This window comes from Capra hircus, chromosome 21 (genome assembly GCF_001704415.2).
Source record: "Capra hircus breed San Clemente chromosome 21, ASM170441v1, whole genome shotgun sequence".
Classification (NCBI taxonomy): Eukaryota; Metazoa; Chordata; class Mammalia; order Artiodactyla; family Bovidae; genus Capra; species Capra hircus.
This window is the reverse complement of record NC_030828.1, coordinates 6642029-6661216: the sequence shown is the minus strand read 5'-3', so window position 1 is coordinate 6661216 and position 19188 is coordinate 6642029. Positions and strand designations below refer to the sequence as shown.

General features: G+C 38.0%; 1 long non-coding RNA gene across 6 annotated transcripts in view; it reads left to right on the top strand.

Annotated features, from left to right (window-relative positions):
• LRRC28 overlaps positions 1–19188 on the top strand; it is a 201230-nt gene that overhangs the window by 11724 nt on the left and 170318 nt on the right. For all 6 annotated transcript variants that reach the window (XR_001919881.1, XR_001919880.1, XR_001919878.1 and 3 more), the window contains exon 3: positions 11172–11212. This is a non-coding gene — a long non-coding RNA (leucine rich repeat containing 28). The remainder of the gene's footprint in view (positions 1–11171; positions 11213–19188) is intronic.

Genomic DNA, 19188 nt, shown 5'->3' with positions numbered 1-19188 from the left:
GGGATACTCCTCACAACATTGTATATGATGAAAAATTGTGAAAGCCTGTGCTTGTCCATATGGGCTGGGTTAAAATCTGTAGCAGCTACCATCGTTTGAGGTGTTATTAAGTGCCAAGCATGGTTTTAAGTAATTTATATGTGTTAATCTAATTGATCTGCAAGATAATTGTATGAGGTAGTCACTATTATTCCTGCTTTATAGACAAGTAAACTGAGGCATAAAAAAGAATACATCAAACTTAATAGAGATGATAGCTGTGGAAGAGGGAGGCCACAAGAGTTGGGATAGGAGCTCTAATAAACAGAGTCTTACACTTAGGTGTTTATAGTAAAAGGGAAAGGTCCTACTAACTACTGAGTTGGTTTATATTCATTTCAGTAGATATTTATGATTTTTACAATTAAACATGAAAATGAGTTTGTTGGAATTTAGTGCTACTAAGATCTTTCCCAGCTCTCAGATTATTAATCAGTGAGTCTAAACATTTTGATTTACAGTGATGGTGATGCTTGCGTTTATGCTCCTTGAAGCTGATGGCTGGGTTGAGGGTGAAAAGTGTTGATGACTGAGAAGTCATCCAGCTATATGCTCTACCTGTTTTGAATTTGGTAAGAGTAGTATCTAGATCAAATGATCATCAGAACACCTTGAAGGGAAAATCAGCAAATTAAAGAGATGGTAAAAATGAGCACCATGCAATCAAATGTGCCAGAAGAAGTAGGGAGAGGGAATGGTTTTGTTTTTGTTTGATGGTGTCATTTTGAATTCCAGCAAAGGACTTCTGTTTCCCTCTAATTTTTCAGACCCTTGCATCTTCCACAGCCTCCATAATCGCCAGAAACACTCTGTTCTCGAGTTAGCACTGTACAGAAACATCTTGCTAAGTTGCTTCAGTCGTGTCCGACTCTGTGTGACCCCATAGACGGCAGCCCACCGGGCTCCCCCATCCCTGGGATTCTCTAGGCAAGAATACTGGAGTGGGTTGCCATTTCCTTCTCCAGTGCATGAAAGTGAAAAGTCAAAGTGAAGTCGCTCAGTCGTGTCCGACTCTTAGCGACCCCATGGACTGCAGCCTACCAGGGTCCTCTGTCCATGGGATTTTCCAGGCAAGAGTATTGGAGTGGGGTGCCATTGCCTTCTCCAACAGAAACATCTTAGTTATTTCTAAACCAGAATGCATGGAAACAGCTCTGTCTGTGTTTTAATGCTTATTTATAATATATGCTATAGTCCTGCAAAACATTTATTACAAGTGTACCAGTAACTATCTCGGTTAACACACCTGCACCTGAAAAGTTTGAGTTTTGTTATCAGTTGAGTCATTCAGTTGTGTCCAACTCTTTGAGACCCCATGGACTGCAGCACGCCAGGCTTCCCTGTTCATCACCAACTCACGGAGCTTGCTCAAATTCATGTCCATCGAGGTGGTGATGCCATCCAACCATCTCATCCTCTGTCATCCCCTTCTCCTCCCACCTTCAATCTTTCCCAGCATCAGGGGCTTTTTAGATGAGTTGGTTCTTTGCATCAGGTGGCCACAGTATTGGAGTTTCACCTTCAGCATCAGTCTTTCCAATGAATGTTCAGGACTGATTTCCTTTAGGATGGACAGGTTGGATCTCCTTGCAGTCCAAGGGACTCTCAAGAGTCTTCTCCAACGCCACAGTTCAAAAGCATCAAATTTTCTGCACTCAGCTTTCTTTATAATCCAACTCTCACATCCATACATGACTACTGGAAAAACCATAGCTTTGACTAGTTGGACATTTGTTGGTAAAGCAGTGTCTCTGCTTTTTAATACACTGTCTGCTTTGGTTATAGCTTTTCTTCCAAGGAGCAAACGTCTTTTAATTTCATGGCTGCAGTCACCATCTGCAGTGATTTTGGAGCCCCCCAAAATAAAGTCTGTCACTATTTCCATGTTTTCCCCCATCTATTTCCCATGAAGTAATGGGACCAGATGCCATGATCTTCGTTTTCTGAATGTTGAGCTTTAAGGCAACTTTTTCACTCTCCTCTTTCACTTTCATCAAGAGGCTTTTTAGTTCCTCTTCACTTTCTGCCATAAGTGTGGTGTCATCTGCATATCTGAGTTTATTGATATTTCTCCTTGAAATCTTGATTCCAACTTGTGCTTCATCCAGCCCAGTGTTTCTCATGATGTACTCTGATATAAGTTAAATAAGCAGGGTGACAATATACAGCCTTGACGTACTCCTTTTCCTATCTGTTGTTCCATGTCCAGTTCTAACTGTTGCTTTGTGACTAGTATACAGATTTCCCAGAATGTAGGTCAGGTGGTCTGGTATTCCCATCTCCTTAAATCTAAGCTATTTTTCCTTTTGAATCTTCAGATTTAAGTATTTTTTCCTCTCAGTGTTACTGGTTAGTTGTCAGTAGATCCTTGTCAGATAGTAAACAAACTATTTGAAATAGCTTGGAAAATTAATGTTTACCTATAATTTATTCTGTTGAATCACAGAATTTTAAAGCTAGATGGAGCTTTGTAGATAGTTTAGTCAGTTTTTGAGGTAAGTAAGCTTAGAAGAGGTTACTAGATGGATCTCAAGTCATTTTTGCGGCCAGTTAGAGCAAGACGCGGGTCTTGTGATTTGTAGTGCAGTCAGTGCTGCTTTTCTAATTCTGCAGGTATTTGTTGGTGGCCTGCTTCTAGCCTAGCACCATGTAAAAGTTTAGCTACATTTATCCACTGTGGAGCAATGACGTGTTCCACGTTAAGTGAATTTTCCTAGTTACCTCTTTGAACTTTACCTCTTGAGTTTTACTGTGAGTCTAATTGTTCTTGATAGAAATACTTTTACAACATGCGTCATTCTGTACATTCTTAGAGAAATATGGGGAACATGACTTAACGCACTCTTCCTGACTTGTAGTAGTTTTGGCCTGGGGAATTAGGAGAGAGTTTAGAAAGATGTGACAGGGATACAGACCTTTCACTCTAGACTCTATCCTTATGTACTTGCGGGATTCCGTGTACAAGCAGAAGGCTTGTACACATTTGTGTATGTTTCCATACGTTTAAAATCATTTTCAAGCATTCACTATACTAAAAATTAGGCACCTATGCACCAAGAGTGAGATACCAGTTTCTATATGTTAGTCCCATCAAATAAGTCTCTGTTTCTCTCTCTCTCGATTGATAGATGAATATAGATAAAATGTATGTAAGATGTTTGAAGTATGCTTTGAGCTTGGAACATTGTTCCTTCCTAAAACAAGCAGTTGTGTCATAAGCATATAGGATTGTAAAGGCTAGATGTATTTTTAAATGGTTAATTTGGCCTTATGGAAAAAGTGTTTAGTATTCTTTTTTGTGTCTATTTTTGTTACTTTGAAAATTCCATTTATAAAATCATTGAATGCACATTAAATAGGTTTTATTAAAAAATAGAAAGTAGGTAGGGGCAAATGATGATCCAATCTTCAACCCTTGTTTAGGATATCTCTACAGCTTTCATTTTTAAACAAATATCTTTAATATTAATATTTTACAGAATTTTAGTAATTTTTAATGTTTGTTTTCTTTTGGAAAATATTCAGATACAGACATCCCTTGGTATCTGTGGGGAACTGGGAACTCATTCCAGTACCAAAATCAGAGGCTGCTCAAGTTCCTTGTATCAGATGGCTTGGTATTTGCATATAGCCGATGCACATCTTCCTGTGTACTTTACATCATCTTTAGATTATTTATAATGCCTAATACAGTGTAAATCCTATATAAGTAGTTGTGAAGACAGTGTGAATGTTATGTAATAGTTGTTGGTGTAGCAATTCAAGTTTTACTTTTTGAAACTTTCTGGAATATTTTTTCCCTGATTATTTTTGATGCATGGTTAGTTGAATCCAAGGATACAGAACTCACACAGACTGATTGTACATATTTTGGTTTGTAAATGTACTAGATGTACAGACTTTTTAATTTTGAGCATATTTTTCTGTAAAGGTTTGTTGCTAAGTGAAAAATAACAGTTTGGGAATTTTTTTTACATTTTTGGCAATAAAACACTTGGAGTTTTGCAGATACTTAACATTTATTTATTTATGTTTTTGAGAGAATAATTTTAACCTCTATAAATGTCAAGCAAGTACTTCATCATTTTAAGAAAATAATTAAAAAATTTTATCATTCATACAGTTTAGTAGTTCTTTTATCTTCTGTGTCCAAAAGAGCTGAGTTTAAGTGAAAAAATGGTAGTGAGTGTAATACTAACTAGTATTAGAAAGTAATACTAGAAAGTTACTTTCTAGTATGATAACTACTAGTCATATGTGGTACTGTTTAAATTATAACAAAATACTGAAAATTCAATTCCTTAGTCATAATAAATAATCTTTTAAATACTTAATGGTCATATGTAGCTAGTGGCCACCATATTGGGTGGGTAGATAGAAAATATTTCCATGTTGCAGAAAGTTCTATTGGACCAGTGGTGTGTGTGACTGAAAAAAAAAAAAATTAGAATCAATAGTAGCAACTCATTATTATCCTGAAAATCAAACTACCACTATGTGTTAATGCTACAGAATTATAAAGGAAAATGATCCCAGAGTTCTTTTTTAGGCACTTCAAAGACAACTTTAGAAACAAAAGAATTTGTCCACATTTTGAAAATTTTACCTTCCCTCAGTTTCTGCCCCTCCTTTCCATTTCCTTTACTTTTGAAATGGCTTTATTTTGAAATTTGTAATGCTTGTATTCAATGAATTTCCAGTGAAATTTTTATTTTAATGAACTTGGGACATAAAATATTTTTTATTGTTCTGATGGATGCATTCCAAGAAATTTGAATATTTGCCATGGTTTTCTTTCTTCTTTTTTTTTTTTTTAAGAACCATTAAAATAAAAAAAACTCTAATGATGTTATGTTTTTGTATCTGGGTAATCAAAATTTGCATTTTCTCATAAAACACTGATGTATGTTTGGGATTATCTTTTTATATTGCTTATGAATAGAGTGCCCATTATTTGCACATTATAGTCTCATTACATTTTTGCTGGGAAACAGGATGTTAGTGGTAACTTCTAGTGGTCCTTGACCTAACTGATTGCACAGCTCTTGTTAGAGTGGGAGGGGTTAGTGAGCTAGTAATGCTCTTAAAAGCATTTCTTATTGCCCCTTCTCCCTCTCTTTAGCACCTCCTCTCCTCTCCCCCCAATATGTGTCTCAGGCTTTCTAGGATTCATTTTCTAACATGAAAACCATAGTTAATAACATTTCGTTGTGTTAGTTATTGCAGAAGAAATGAACTTAACTGTCAGAAATTTTGATGATAGTAGATTCAGTTATTGAGAATCTGCTGTGGTTTTCTGTCTCCAGAAAACATCAAGAAAATAAGACAAGTGTTTAAGACAAGGCTCATGCTTTTCTGATCTGCTTAGCATTTATTTCAAGAGAAATTTTAAGAGAAGAAACTGAGTAGTTAATGGAAGTGAGCCAAGAGATAAGAGGGTAAATGTTAAGGGACATTGTAGGGTAAATGGTGAGTAGGGCTGAGATGGGCATTTCTGCTATTGTGGACGAGGAAAGGTGGGGCTGCTCGTCTGTCTCTGTTCCCATTACCCTGCCAGGGCTTCTGACTTTACTGTTGAGAGATCTTGCTCTATAACATACATAAAAGGGGGAGAAATACTGGAGGAGGAATGAACTAATATTCCTGGGAGTTAAGAGGTTTTCTTTGGTTGTTCTCATATAACCCCATGGTATTGAACTCGTGCTGTATGCTTGCCCAGAAAAAGTGATACCAAATTATTGATCCAACTAGAAAACTTGTTGAGTATGTTGTGGTGGTTTTTGAATGAAGTAACTCTATTAAAATTAAAAATAATTTATTGAGGTGAAATTCACTTCATGAAAAATTAACCATTTTAAAGTGAAAAATCAGTAGCATTCAGAATATACAGTGTTGCACAACACCACCTTTGTTTAGTTCCAAACATACCATCACTCAAAAGTAAAGCCCCTTACCTATTAAGCAGTCTCTTGCTACTCCCCCTACACTCCAGGCCTGGAGCTGCCAGTCTGTGTTCTCTCTCTCTGGATTTACCTGTTCTGGATATTTCATATATTGGGATCATTCAGCGTATCACCTTTGTGCCTGACTTCTTTTCACTTAGCAAAATGTTCTCAAGTTTCATCCAGGTGGTAGCGTGTATCATTCCTTCATTCCTTATGATTTAATAAAGATTCCACAGTGTGTGGAGAAGGCAGTGGCACCCCACTCCAGTACTCTTGCCTGGAAAATCCCATGGACGGAGGAACCTGGTGGGCTGCAGTCCATGGGGTCACTAAGACCATGAGAACAGGGTTCCTGTTTCTCAGTTCCTCATCAATAGTTGTTAAGTTTACATTTTTAACAAATTATGGCCATCCTGGTGATTTTGAAGTAGTACCTCATTGTGGTTTTGATTTGCATTTCCCTGATGAGATGCTGGTGGCTCAGATGGTAAAGCGTCTGCCTGCAATGTGGGAGACCCGGGTCCGATCCCTGGGCTGGGAAGATCCCCTAGAAAAGGAAATGGCAATCCACTCCAGTACTCTTGCCTGGAGAATCCCATGGATGGAGGAGCCTGGTAGGCTGCAGTCTATGGGGTCCCAAAGAGTTGGACACGACTGAGCAACTTCACTTTAATGCTAATGAAGTTGGGTGTCTTCATGTGTTTATTGGTAGGTTGCATGTCTTCTTTAAAGAATGTCTTCTGAAATCCTTTGCCCATTTTTCAAGGGATTGTTTTGTTTTGTTTTGTTTTCTTTTGTGGTTGAGTTGTTAATGTTCTAGACACTTACCAGGTATATGATTTGCAGATATTTTCTCCCGTTTTATATATTGCCTTTCAGTTTCTTGTAATGTTCTCTTATGCAGAAAATTTTTAATTTTGATGAAGTCTGGCTGATCTGTTTTTTCTATTGGTGCTCCTGCTTTTGGCCCATGATAATGAAGATTTACTCATGGTTCTTCCATGAATTTTATTGTTTTAGCACTTAGATATAAGTCATTGATAGGTCCATTTTTGGGAGAAGGCAGTGGCACCCCACTCCAGTACTCTTGCCTGGAAAATCCCATGGACGGAAGAGCCTGGTAGGCTGCAGTCCATGGGGTCACTAAGAGTCAGGCACGACTGAGCGTCTTCACTTTCACTTTTCTCTTTCATGCATTGGAGAAGGAAATGGCAACCCACTTCAGTGTTCTTGCCTGGAGAATCCCAGGGAGCCTGGCGGGCTGCTGTCTGTAGGGTCGCACAGAGTTGGACACGACTGAAGCGACTTAGCAGCAGCAGCAGCAGCAGCAGCAGCAGCAGCAGCAGCAGCAGCAGCAGCAGCAGCTCCATTTTTAGTGAACTTTGGTATATGGTTTGAAGTAGAGGTCTGACTTTATTCTACTTTTTATAACTGCTATAAAAACTATGCATTTAATTCAGGACTTCTTTGAAATGTGTTTTTAGAGGTAGGATGGAGCATATTTTGCTGAACCCTGAATCCTAGTGATTCAATGATTTTTTATTTTTTTCATACTGCACTACTCTCGCAGATCTCTTGGGGACTTTGGTTCATAGTATCTTTACTCAGGGATGAAAGCTGGTAAAGGTCACTGTGGACCTCTCATGTGCAAACTCTCTAAGGTCTCTACTTGGACATAATTCCATTGATCAAAGCAAGTTACTTAACCATGTTGAGCTTAAGTGCAATCCTGCCTGTTGCCCAGAAGGAGAAAGGAAAGTAAGTGGTGCACAGTGACTATAAGAGAATGCAATTGAACGTGTGTTTGCAACATATTTGAAGTATTTGTTCCAAGATATACAATTTTAAAATATTACCATTAAGGAGGTTGTAAGTTTTCCATAAAAGTACATGGTAAAGCATCATTGATTCAAGATTTGAAGTGAATTTTATACTGTGTTTACTGAAGTTTACTTTTACATTATTTGTAAAGAAAAAATTATTAAGTGATAATATGAGATTTAATGACGAGAATTTCGGATTGATTTATAAAACAATTTTCAATTAGTTTAGAAGGAAGTATTCATACTCAAGGAATTTGGGTACAGATTGTTTATCTATTAAAACTTTTGTATGTCAAATTTGTGAAAAAGAAGGAAATAATAGTAATAATAGTTTTGCAAGGCACTTTAAGATTATTACTCTTAATCTATCAGGATTTTAAAATTTGAAAACATTTAAAACTTAGTAGCCTGAGTCCTATTTGTGTGGCATCTGTAATCCAGCATTAGACCTTAGTTGCTCTGTGTGTTAGTCGCTTAGCTGTGTCCAACTCTTCATGACCCATGGACTGGGGCCCACCAGGCTCCTCTGTCCCTGGGATTCCCAGGCAAGATTGCCCACTGGAGTGGGTTGCCATCCCCTTCTCCAGGTGATTTTTCTGACCCAGGAATCAAACCTGGGTCTCCAGCATTGCAGGCGGATTCTTTACCATCCGAGTCACCTGGGAAGCTCCTTAGTTACTCACAGAGTAACAACAATGTTGATGTTAATATATAGTGATCTAGTCTCTTACCTGATTTTCATAAACTATGGAAATAGGAAAATTAAAATATATAGTGTTTCTCATATTATTTAGTTTCATTGCTAAAATGTACCACTAGGAAGCAGGGAATGATATTTTAGAACACCAGTAGATGTCAGCCACAGCCTATGCATCAGGCTGATTCTTTACCAGGCTTTTTGCTTTTTTTTTTTTTTTTGAACCTAGCTTCCTAATGAGCTGCCAATTTTCTCAAGGTTGGTGTGCTTATTTTTAAATTAAAACACAATGTACTTACTGGTAAAAATATAGTGATGCAGTAATGGCAGCAGAAACATTGTACAGTGCTTACTTGTGTGTGTAGGTAAATATCTCCCAGAGGTAACTAGCTGGTCATGGAAAAATTGCAATACGGTCTGGTAAGAGCCAAGAAGGCATCTGTAAAGAATGACCATGGGTCCTGTAATTAGATATGGTATTGATATTATAGCAGATCAATCTAGTTGAGGTCTAATAGCACTTCTTTTCCTGACAAGCCTTTCCTTTTTAAGAGGAACAGCCAGAAAGCTTCTTACCTCTCTCTCCCACCCTCTCAGTGCTTTAGTTTGCCTGGGATGTCTTGTAAGTATCCCCGCAGGTGGAAGTGTATATTCCTCTTACTGGGGGAGATACCAGTACTAAAAGAAACATTTTGGAAACTTAGATCCAAGAAAAGCACTTTCCTCAGCGCTCAAGGAAAGACTTGGCGTGAAGGACTTCATTGCAGATATTGATGTCAAAACATAGGGGAAAAGGAATCACATTTCGGCATTTGAAAACTAAAAGTGGTTTTATCAAAAGTGGAAATTTAATAAATGTTTCACTGACTTCAAAACAGTATTCAGATTCAGTGCTATTTGGTTATTTTGGAAGTGTGAGGGCTATTATATATGTAAGTAGCTTGGGATACTGTTGCTAAGTAAATACATCAGTATGCCAATATGAAAAGAATAACTTTGTCTCCTTGATTAAAATAAACCATTGTGTTCAAGATTTTAAAAAAACAGTTTTTCCTCCATATAAAATGTAAGACCCTAGTAAACTGTTCCTTGGTACTCTCTTCAAAATTATATACCTTTATTCTCTGTGGCCCAGATATACCAGAAATACCAAACTAATGGCATTTCTCTTATTGAGTGTTTAGAACCTAAGTTACATATAATGTGATTGATTCCTCAATTGTGTAACAATTTATATAGTACATTTTACGTTTTAATTTTAATTTTTTTAATTTTAAAAGACATATGCTCATTATTAAAGATTCAGATGATACAAAAGTAGATGGAGAATAACAGCACTATCCGTTTCCTAATGATGATCACTGTTTCCAAGCTCCTGTAAGAAAAATTACTTGTTACAAATCTAAACATTTACACTCCCCTGGGCTTTTATTTTTCTATTGAGACAATTATTTTTATAAGTGCTTTTGAAATGTAAGATTTTGTCAGGAGTGCTGCCGGGCAGTTACAGTAGAACAAATTGTGTTTGTGATTTCTTAAACACACCTGTCTCTCTTTTGTCTTTTCACATGTTGATTCATGTGCCTAGAAAGCTAACCAGAACACTCCTCCTCCCAACTCCATGGCAACCTGATAGTTATGTCTTTCAAGCCTCAAGTTAGTCATAATTTCTTTTAAAAAACCATTCCTGATTCTTTGTTATTGATATCTAGCTTAATTCTACAGTATGTTTTAGTGTAGAATAAAAAAAAAAATGTTACTGCTGACTCAGTGTGCTCTTTCAGTCTTAACAACTCCTGTCTCTGTGTGTGTGTGTGTGTGTATGTGTGAGAGAGACAGACAGACAGACAGACAGACAGACGCAGGCTGACTTTCAGTTACTTACAGGAGGCTTTTCCTTCTACCCAGGGCTTAGCCCCAACTCCCTTCCCCTCCTCCCTGTGGCCTGCTTCCTGTCCCTGTCACATCACACTCCTACTCAGGACTTAGAACCTGGTCCAAATGTGACCTCCCTTAGGCCACCTGAGCTCCAGCTTACTCTGTTTATTTTGAGTTTAGTTATATCTTGGTGTCTGGCCTTCTGCGATGTCAGAAGTAGTTTGGGATTTTGGTTTGACGAGGGGTTGGTATTATTATATTTAGGGCTATTGTAATGAATCACATAGGCTAGGTGGCTTAAAATAGCAGAAATTTACTGTCTCACAGTTGTGGAGGGCAGAAGCTCAAAACCACGGTGTTGGTTGGGTTAGTTCCTTTTTGTGGCTTTGAGGAAGCGTCTGTTCCTTTCTCTGAACTCCCAGGGGCAGGTCAGGGTGCTTTGCCCATGGTGTTCCTTGGCTTTGTAGCTGCATCCCTCCCACCGCTGGCCCTAGCGTCATATGGTGCTATTCCCTCTGTCTGTGTCTGTTAAAACATTTTTATTTCTTCTGTGACCATGGAATATGAGATCTGGTTTCTCCAAGGGATATGGATTTTAAGTGTTCATATGTATACATTTAAATTGTAGTTTGATCTATGTAAGCATAAACCCAGACCTGCTGATGTATTATTTTCACATTTTGTCAAAATTTACAGCCCTTCAGAAGGTAGTACTTTGTATTTAAGCTGTTTAGAAATGTTTATACAGTTTTCAAAAATAAAATTTAATTCTGAGTTTTTAATTTTCAGCCAGAAAACCTTGCTCAGAAGCTTCCAAACCTTGTGGAACTGTGAGTCTGTTTATTCAAATTTTTTTTAAAAAAAAAACAAGAATGAACATAATTTTAAGTTATTTTAAATAATAGGGAATATTTTAATGTATTAATTTATTATTTTTTGGTATTATGATCATGGTGCTCATGTAGGTAGACCTGTGGTTCTGCTAAACCCAATAGTATTTTAAAGTATCTTAACATTGACATTTATGTTTTAAATATCTTACTTCAGGGTAGTAAAGATGATGAAAGATACTTTTTTTTTCTTGCAGCATCTTGGTCATAGAATCCTTCTGGATAGTCCATGGAATTGGGAGTATTGGGCTTCCCAGTTGGCACTAATGGTAAAGAACCCACCTGCCAATGCAGGAGACATAAGAGGCGTGGGTTTGGTATCTGGGTCAGGAAGATCCCCTGGAGAAGGAAATGGCAATCCACTTCAATATTCCTGCCTGTCTGGAAAATCCCATGGACAGAGGAGCCTGGAGGGCTACAGTCCATGGCGGTGGGGCGGGGGGGGGGGGTGGGTCACAGAGTGGGACACAGCTGAAGTGACTTAGCATGTGATTGTTAGTATTGTTACTACTACTACATATGCTGCTGATATAAACAGCCTGATGGTATAAAGATTTAAAATATAGAGTAAAAGCCTCCTTCCCTACATCCTGCATTTGTTTTAGTTCTTTTGATGATTACCTCCATAATACTAAATACTGTATCTTTTAAAAATGCATTTACGCCTTTGTTTTTAGTATATCGACTTTATCTCTTGACTAAGGAAGATAAGAAATTTCCATATCTTGTGTTTCCCTTTCTTTCTACCTGCCTCCTAATTTTGTCAAGGGAGGAATTTGCATCACCTTTTCTTGTTCTTTTTATTATTTGGCATGATTTTCAGGAAGTAAATTAGAGAGAGCTAATTTTACACCTTCATCTATAAGCCAGAAGTCTCTGTCATTTTACCCAACCTTTTATTTTTGAAAAATTTCTGACCAACAAAAAAGTTGGAAGCACAGTACAATGAACATCCATACAGTTGACCTAACGTGGAGGTTAGAGGTGCCACCCTCTCATAGTTGAAAATCCAGGTATAACTTTATAGTCCTCCATTGTTTTGCCAAAAGCTTTCACTTTTGTCTCAAGTTCAAAGGATTTGTTAACAAAATAAGCCACTTGTTCTATCAGCTCAGTTCATTCGTTCAGTTGTGTCGTACTCTTTATGACCCCATGGACTGTAGCACTCCAGGCCTCCCTGTCCATCACCAACTCCTAGAGCTTACTCAGACTCATGTCGATCGAGTTGGTGATGCCACCCAACCATCTCATCCTCTGTCATCCCTTTCTCCCACCCTCAATCTTTCCCAGCATCAGAGTCTTTTCAAATGAGTCAGTGCTTTGCATCAGGTGGTCAAAGTATTGGAGTTTCAGCTTCAACATCAGTCCTTCCAATGAACGCTCAGCGATGATCTCCTTTAGAATGGACTGGTTGGATCTCCATGCAGTCCAAGAGACTCTCAAGAGTCTTCTCCAACCCTACGGTTCAAAAGCATCAATTCTTTGGCCCTCAGATTTCTTTATAGTCCAGCTCTCACATAGATACATATACTCATTCTGTACAAATAAATAATAACCAATATTTATTAGAGAATTATCTAGCTTACTTTCAGTATACTAAGATTAAAAGAAAAGAGAAATAGAAACAGCAGAGGATACATCACCAAACTGAATTCTCACCAACATCCAGACTCAAACAGCCAGTGGCAAGTCCCGTGACACAGCACATCAGGAGTCTCAACTGGGAAAATGTCCCAGGCAGCGTGTCTGCTCAGTGGGTTAGACTTCAGAGATCGCAGTTCAGGTCCCACTTACTATCCCAGGAGACGATCATCAATCTGTGAGCAAATAGCAGCTCTGATTTCATGTTAATGCATAAAACTTGGAATGTTTTTAAACCTGGGGCTTGGTTGGCCAGCTTCCCTCCAGAGGCTCAACCCTCTCAAGATTCATCCCCTGTCTTATCTATGATGCTGCCAGTGTTGCACTCACAGAAGACAGTCACTCACAGTCAGGGCAGTGTCCAGGCAGGTTAGAAGCAAGGTCAGAGGCCTGCTTTGCCTGGTTTCTGAAGCCTAAACAAGACTTTTTAATTTCCCTAACATCCACATCCACAGTTCCACATCTGTGGACTCACACAATCTTGGATGGTGTAGTACTTAGTAGAAATTTGTTGGAAAAAAATCAGAATGTAATTGGACCTGTGTACTTTAAACCCTCCTGTTCAAGGACCAACTGTACAGGCTTCACCTAAATGTTACCAGTTAACATTTTGCTTCATTTCCTTCCTCTCTTTCCCCCTTCTACTCTCTTTTTACTCCTCTCCCTCCTTTCCTTTCCTTTCGCCCTGTCTCTCTTACACACAAATTGCACACATTATAGTGTGTGTGTGTGTGTGTGTGTGTGTGTGTGTGCGCGTGCACTCAGTTGTGTTCAACTCTCTGTGGCCCCATGGATTGTAGCCCACTAGGCTCCTCTGGCCACGGAATTTTCCAGGCAGAGAATGCTGGAGTAGGTTGCTATTTCCTACTCCAAGGAGTCTTCCCCGACTAGGGATCGAACCCACGTCTCCTGTGTCTCCTGCATTGGAAGGTGGATTCTTTACCACTAGTGCCACTTGGGAAGCCCCTATGTATGTAAGAATAAAGACATTCTTGCACATAATTTTATTATTTTTAGGTCTAAGAAAAGTAGTATTAATTCAATAATATCATTTAATATACAGTTCATATTTAAATTATCCCAGTTTCCCCTCAAGATGTTTTTTTTTTAAGATGTCTTGTTTGATTGTTTCTTCTGGATTAGGTTCACTTTATTTATTTATTTTTTTAATTTAAATTTATTTATTTTAATTGGAGGATAATTACTTTACAATATTGTATTGGTTTTGCCATACATCAACATGAATCCACCACAGGTGTACACGTGTTCCCAATCCTGAACCCCCCTCCAACCTCCCTCCCTGTACCATCCCTCTGAGTCATCCCAGTGCACCAGCCCCAAGCATCCTGTATCCTGCATCGAACCTGGACTGGCAGTTCATTTCATATATGATATTATACATGTTTCCATGCCATTCTCCCAAATCATCCCACCCTCTCCCTCTCCCTCAAGAGTCCAAAAGACTGTTCTATACATCTGTGTCTCTTTTGCTGTCTCGCATACAGGGTTATCGTTACCGTCTTTCTAAATTCCATATATATATGTTAGTATACTGTATTGGTGTTTTTCTTTCTGGCTTACTTCACTCTGTATAATAGGCTCCAGTTTCATCCACCTCATTAGAACTGATTCAAATGTGTTCTTTTTAATGGCTGAGTAATACTCCATTGTGTATATGTACCACAGCTTTCTTATCCATTCATCTGCTGATGGACGTCTTGGTTGCTTCCATGTCCTGGCTATTATAAACAGTGCTGTGATGAACATTGGGGTACACATGTCTCTTTCAATTCTGATTTCCTCAGTGTATGCCCAGCAGTGGGATTGCTGGGTCATAAGGCAGTTCTAGTTCCAGTTTTTTAAAGAATCTCCACACTGTTGTCCATAGTGGCTATAGTAGTTTGCATTGCAACATATCCTCAGTGATGTTCTGCCCTATTTGGTTTATCAAGTTTTTGTTTTCATTCTCTTTAAATATATTATATGTGCATTTATTCTGAAGCGTGGTTTTTCACCCCTAACTACTTTAGTATATATTTCTAAGAACAGGGATGTATTAACATTTTTTAGCCCTACTTTTCTATCCTTAATAGAAAACTTTATATTTTTCTCCATATAGGTTTTGAACATTTCTAATAGTTTTTTCCTAAATGTTAATTTTTTCACTGTGTAAATGATCTTTCTTATCTGTTATATCTTCTAACTGGGTCATTTTTGTTATAGGAGCACTATGGCTTTTTGCATATTAACTGTATGTCTTGCTCCTTCCTGAAATCTGCTATTGTTTGAGTTACTTTTATCATTGATTCTCCAGAATTTTCCAGGTATACTCTACTCTCATGTCTGAAAATACAGTGTTACTTCTCCTTTTCCAAATCTTTATTTTCTCTATTCTGATTGCATTGACCATTCCTTCCTCAGAGCAGTGTAAAATTGTATTTGAGGTAGTAGGTATCCTTGTCTTCTTTCAGACCTTAGTGGGAATACCTCCAGGTTTTCTCCACTAAGAAAGATGCTAGCCTTACAGTTAACACAATTCTTATGTGTTAAGTAAGTATCCATCTGTGTTAATAGTCTATTGCTGCTCAACAGATTAAGCATCTGTTAATGTAGTTGCTTAAAATGTAGGGGTAGTTAAAAGAATAAACACTTATTCTCTTGTAATTTTTTGAAGGTCCATAATCTGGGCTTGGCTTAGCTGGATCCCTTTGCTTCAGTGTCTCTCTCAAGGCTCTAATCAAGATTGTTGCCCAGGGCTGCTGACTTACCCAAAAGCTCAACTGAGGAAAGATCCTCTATCTGTGTTCACTCATATGGTTGTTGGCAGGATTCTACCAATTCCTTGCAGATTGTTAGACTGAGGGCGTCAGTTCCTAGCTGGCTGTTGGCCAGAGAACTCCGTTAGTTCATCGCCACTTAGCCTCTATTATGTAGCTCACAACATGGCAGCTGACTTCGATCAGAGTGAGCAAGCAGAAGAGCACAGGAGGCTACGTGAGAGAGGACCGCTTGCCCCTTTCTCGTCTAATCATGGAAGTGGCATCGCATCACTGTTGCTGTGACACTCAAGGGGAGGCTGGCATCCTCCTGCATACCGAGGAGTGGGGACCACCGGGGACCATCCTAGGTGCTGCCTACCACACTATTAATTCCTGTTTTCTCAAGAATTTTTCTATTAGTAATGGGTGTGACATTTTTTCAAAAGCTTTTCAGACTTTGAAGTCTACTGGAAAAATCCTTGAGGCCTTCAGGCAAAAAGGTGAACCAGTCATGTAGATGAAGAAGATTGCAACATAAGACTCCAAACTGCATTATCTACACAATGGCAGTTGAATTCTGGATTGACAGTTTTTATTTTTTTGAGCTTCTTGAAAGTATTTGACTATCTTCATATCTCCGTAGATTCTCATAAGAAGTCAGTGGAATTTTTGTCATTCTCCACGTGTGTGTAATATATCATTTTTCTCTGACTTCTTTGAAGAATTTATTTTGATCTTGGCTTTTAGCAATTTAACTGTGATGTGCCTTGGTATAATATTCTTTGTATTTATCTTGGAGTTTGCTGAGCTAGTTGAATCAGTGAATTTATGTCTTTTACCAAATTTGGGACATTTTCAACCATTATTTCTTCAAGTACTTTTTATGCACCTTTTCCTCTCTGTCTTTATTGGACTCAGTTTATATATATCTTGTTGATATTGTCCTACATACCTCTGAGGGACTTCATGTTTCCTCCTTTTTTTCTCTGCACTTAGATTGAATCATTTATATTGATCTGTCTCCAAGATCTTGAATTGGTAGAATTAATATAGTTAAAATAGCCATATCACACAAGCAATCTACAGATTTAATGTGATACCTATCAAATTACCCATGACATCTTTCACAGAACTAGAACAAATAATCCTAAAATTTATATAGAACTACAAAAGACTCAGGCTTACCAAAGCAAACCTAAGGAAAACGGAACAAAGCTGGAGGTATAACCCTTTTAGACTTTAGATAGTATTTCAGAGCTACAGTAATCAAAACATTTCAGTTCTAGAATATTCTTTCATCCTTGCTTAGTTTCTGTTTCTCTGCTAAGATTTCCTTATCTTTTAATTAAGACATATTTTACATTAGATCCCTATGCATAATTATAACAACTACTTTTAGAGAGTTGTCTGCTAATTCCCAACATCAGGGTTGTCTTGGGGCTGCTATACATTGTTTATTGTCATTGACATTTTCCTGAGTGTTCATATGTTAAGTAATTTTAGATTATATTCTGACAATTGAGAATATGTGTTTTGGAGACTAAAATCTGTTAATTTCTTTGAAGAGTGTTGATGTTTTGTTTCAGTGGTTTCCCTGGTTGACTCAAAACAGTAAAGTGCCTTTTGGAAGGCAACTGAAATCTCAGTCCAGTTCTTTTATCTTTAGTTATAGTTTTTCCAATACAAATGGTTTTGGAATAAGCCACTGATTCAGGCAAAGTTTTTACATAGGATTTGGGGTTTCCCCTCCCTGTTTGTTTATTTGTTTTCTGGTATTCTCTGGTATTCTGTTTGTCAGGGACCATTGTTGCCCTGAACTCTGTCCTCATTTTGGCTAGCAAGAATGCAGTTTTCTTTTGGAATTTTAGCCACTTTTTGTGGTAACTGTTTGTCCCTTTCCTTAGACTAAATGCTATTAAGAAAAAAAAAGACGAAGCTCAGACTTAGCCAGTGTCATTCTTCAGTTTTGCCTCTCTTCCGGAGCTGGCTTTTTATTCACTGTTGCAGTGCCTGAGGGTCATTTTGTCTGTGTGTGCTCTTCAGCGTTTTAGTTGTCAGAGCATCAGTCTAGTTGAAGTTCATTCTGCTGTACTGGAATTGAAACTCACATTCTTGAATCTGTTTTTGCCTTTATAACTCAAGTGGGTTTCTTGAAGTCAGCATTAGTTGGTTCTTTGATTTTGACCAGTCTAACAATCTGGCTCATTCCACTGGAATATTTAGACTATTTATGTTTATTATGATTACTGATAGGATTGTGTTTAAGTTTACCATCTTAACAATTGTTTTTTCTATTTGTCCCAATTGTTCTCTATTATTTCTCCCCTCTTTAGTTTCCTTCTTTTAAATTATTTCAGTGTTATTTTAAGATTATGTTTTATTACCATTATTGATTTATTAACTCTACTTCATTTCAATATTGAAAGGTTTATGTTTCTTTAACCTATTATAATCTGCCTTCACATAACATACTACTTCACATTTAATATAAGAACCTTGGATCAATGCATTCAGTTCATCCCTCCTGTCCTTTGTGCTGTTGTCCTATGTTTTACATGTGTGTGAGTGTTGTGAGAGAGAGAGATCTATGTATGTGTAAACCATATATATCAGTCAAGGTCCAGTTAGAAACTATACCACTAATTTAAGCAGGGAAAATTAAAGAATTGTTAACTAGTAGAATGTTATTAACTACTAAAAGAGGTTAAAAAGGACTCCATGGTACTCAGAATTAGTGAGTACAAAAAAGTAGATCTGTACCTAGAGAATTGGACAGTGAAGGAACTAAAGACTTAGGAGAGTTCCAAACCCTAGGCTGAGGTTAGACCTCTTCGAAGAAGATAGGACTGCCACAAAGCGGATGGCATTCGCGTGGTGAAGATCCTTTCCATCTGATTTAGGCCAGAGCAGATCTGTAACATCATCTAACTGTTGCAGGAGTAGTATTCGTAAACCAGAGCTGGCATATTAAAAGCAGCCTGACGGTGAGGAGGCAGCTGCCTGAGACCATGGCAGAGCTAGTACAGCAGTGGCCGTGCGGTGGGAAGATGGGTACGTGAGGCCAGTTGAAGTTGCTTATAGAAGCGCATTGTTGGTGAGGAGCGTGGCCTGAGGATAACAGCCAGAGATGCTGCAAAACTGACTTCAGCTTGGGGCGTTTGTGGTTTGAGATGTGGCTTAAAGTGGTCCAGGAGGGCTGCTGGGGCTTGGCTCTGTGCGGAATAAAAAATGGAAAGAGGACTGGACCCAGAGAGGTGCCTTTCTGCTATTCTCACCTTTCAGAGTCACTCTAACACCTTCTTTTGATAACATTAGTCCTAACATTAGATCAGTTAGCAAAGGAGAAATTTCGACAGGGTCCAGCTCCAATATGTCATAGCAGGTAGATTTGTAGCTGAGAGATAAAATTGGTATCTGGTGAAATACACATATAAATTTTGCATTTAAATTCTTAAAGAAACTTAAAAATGAGAAAATATCTTTTTATATTAGTTTCTATAGTCTATCAGATTTGGT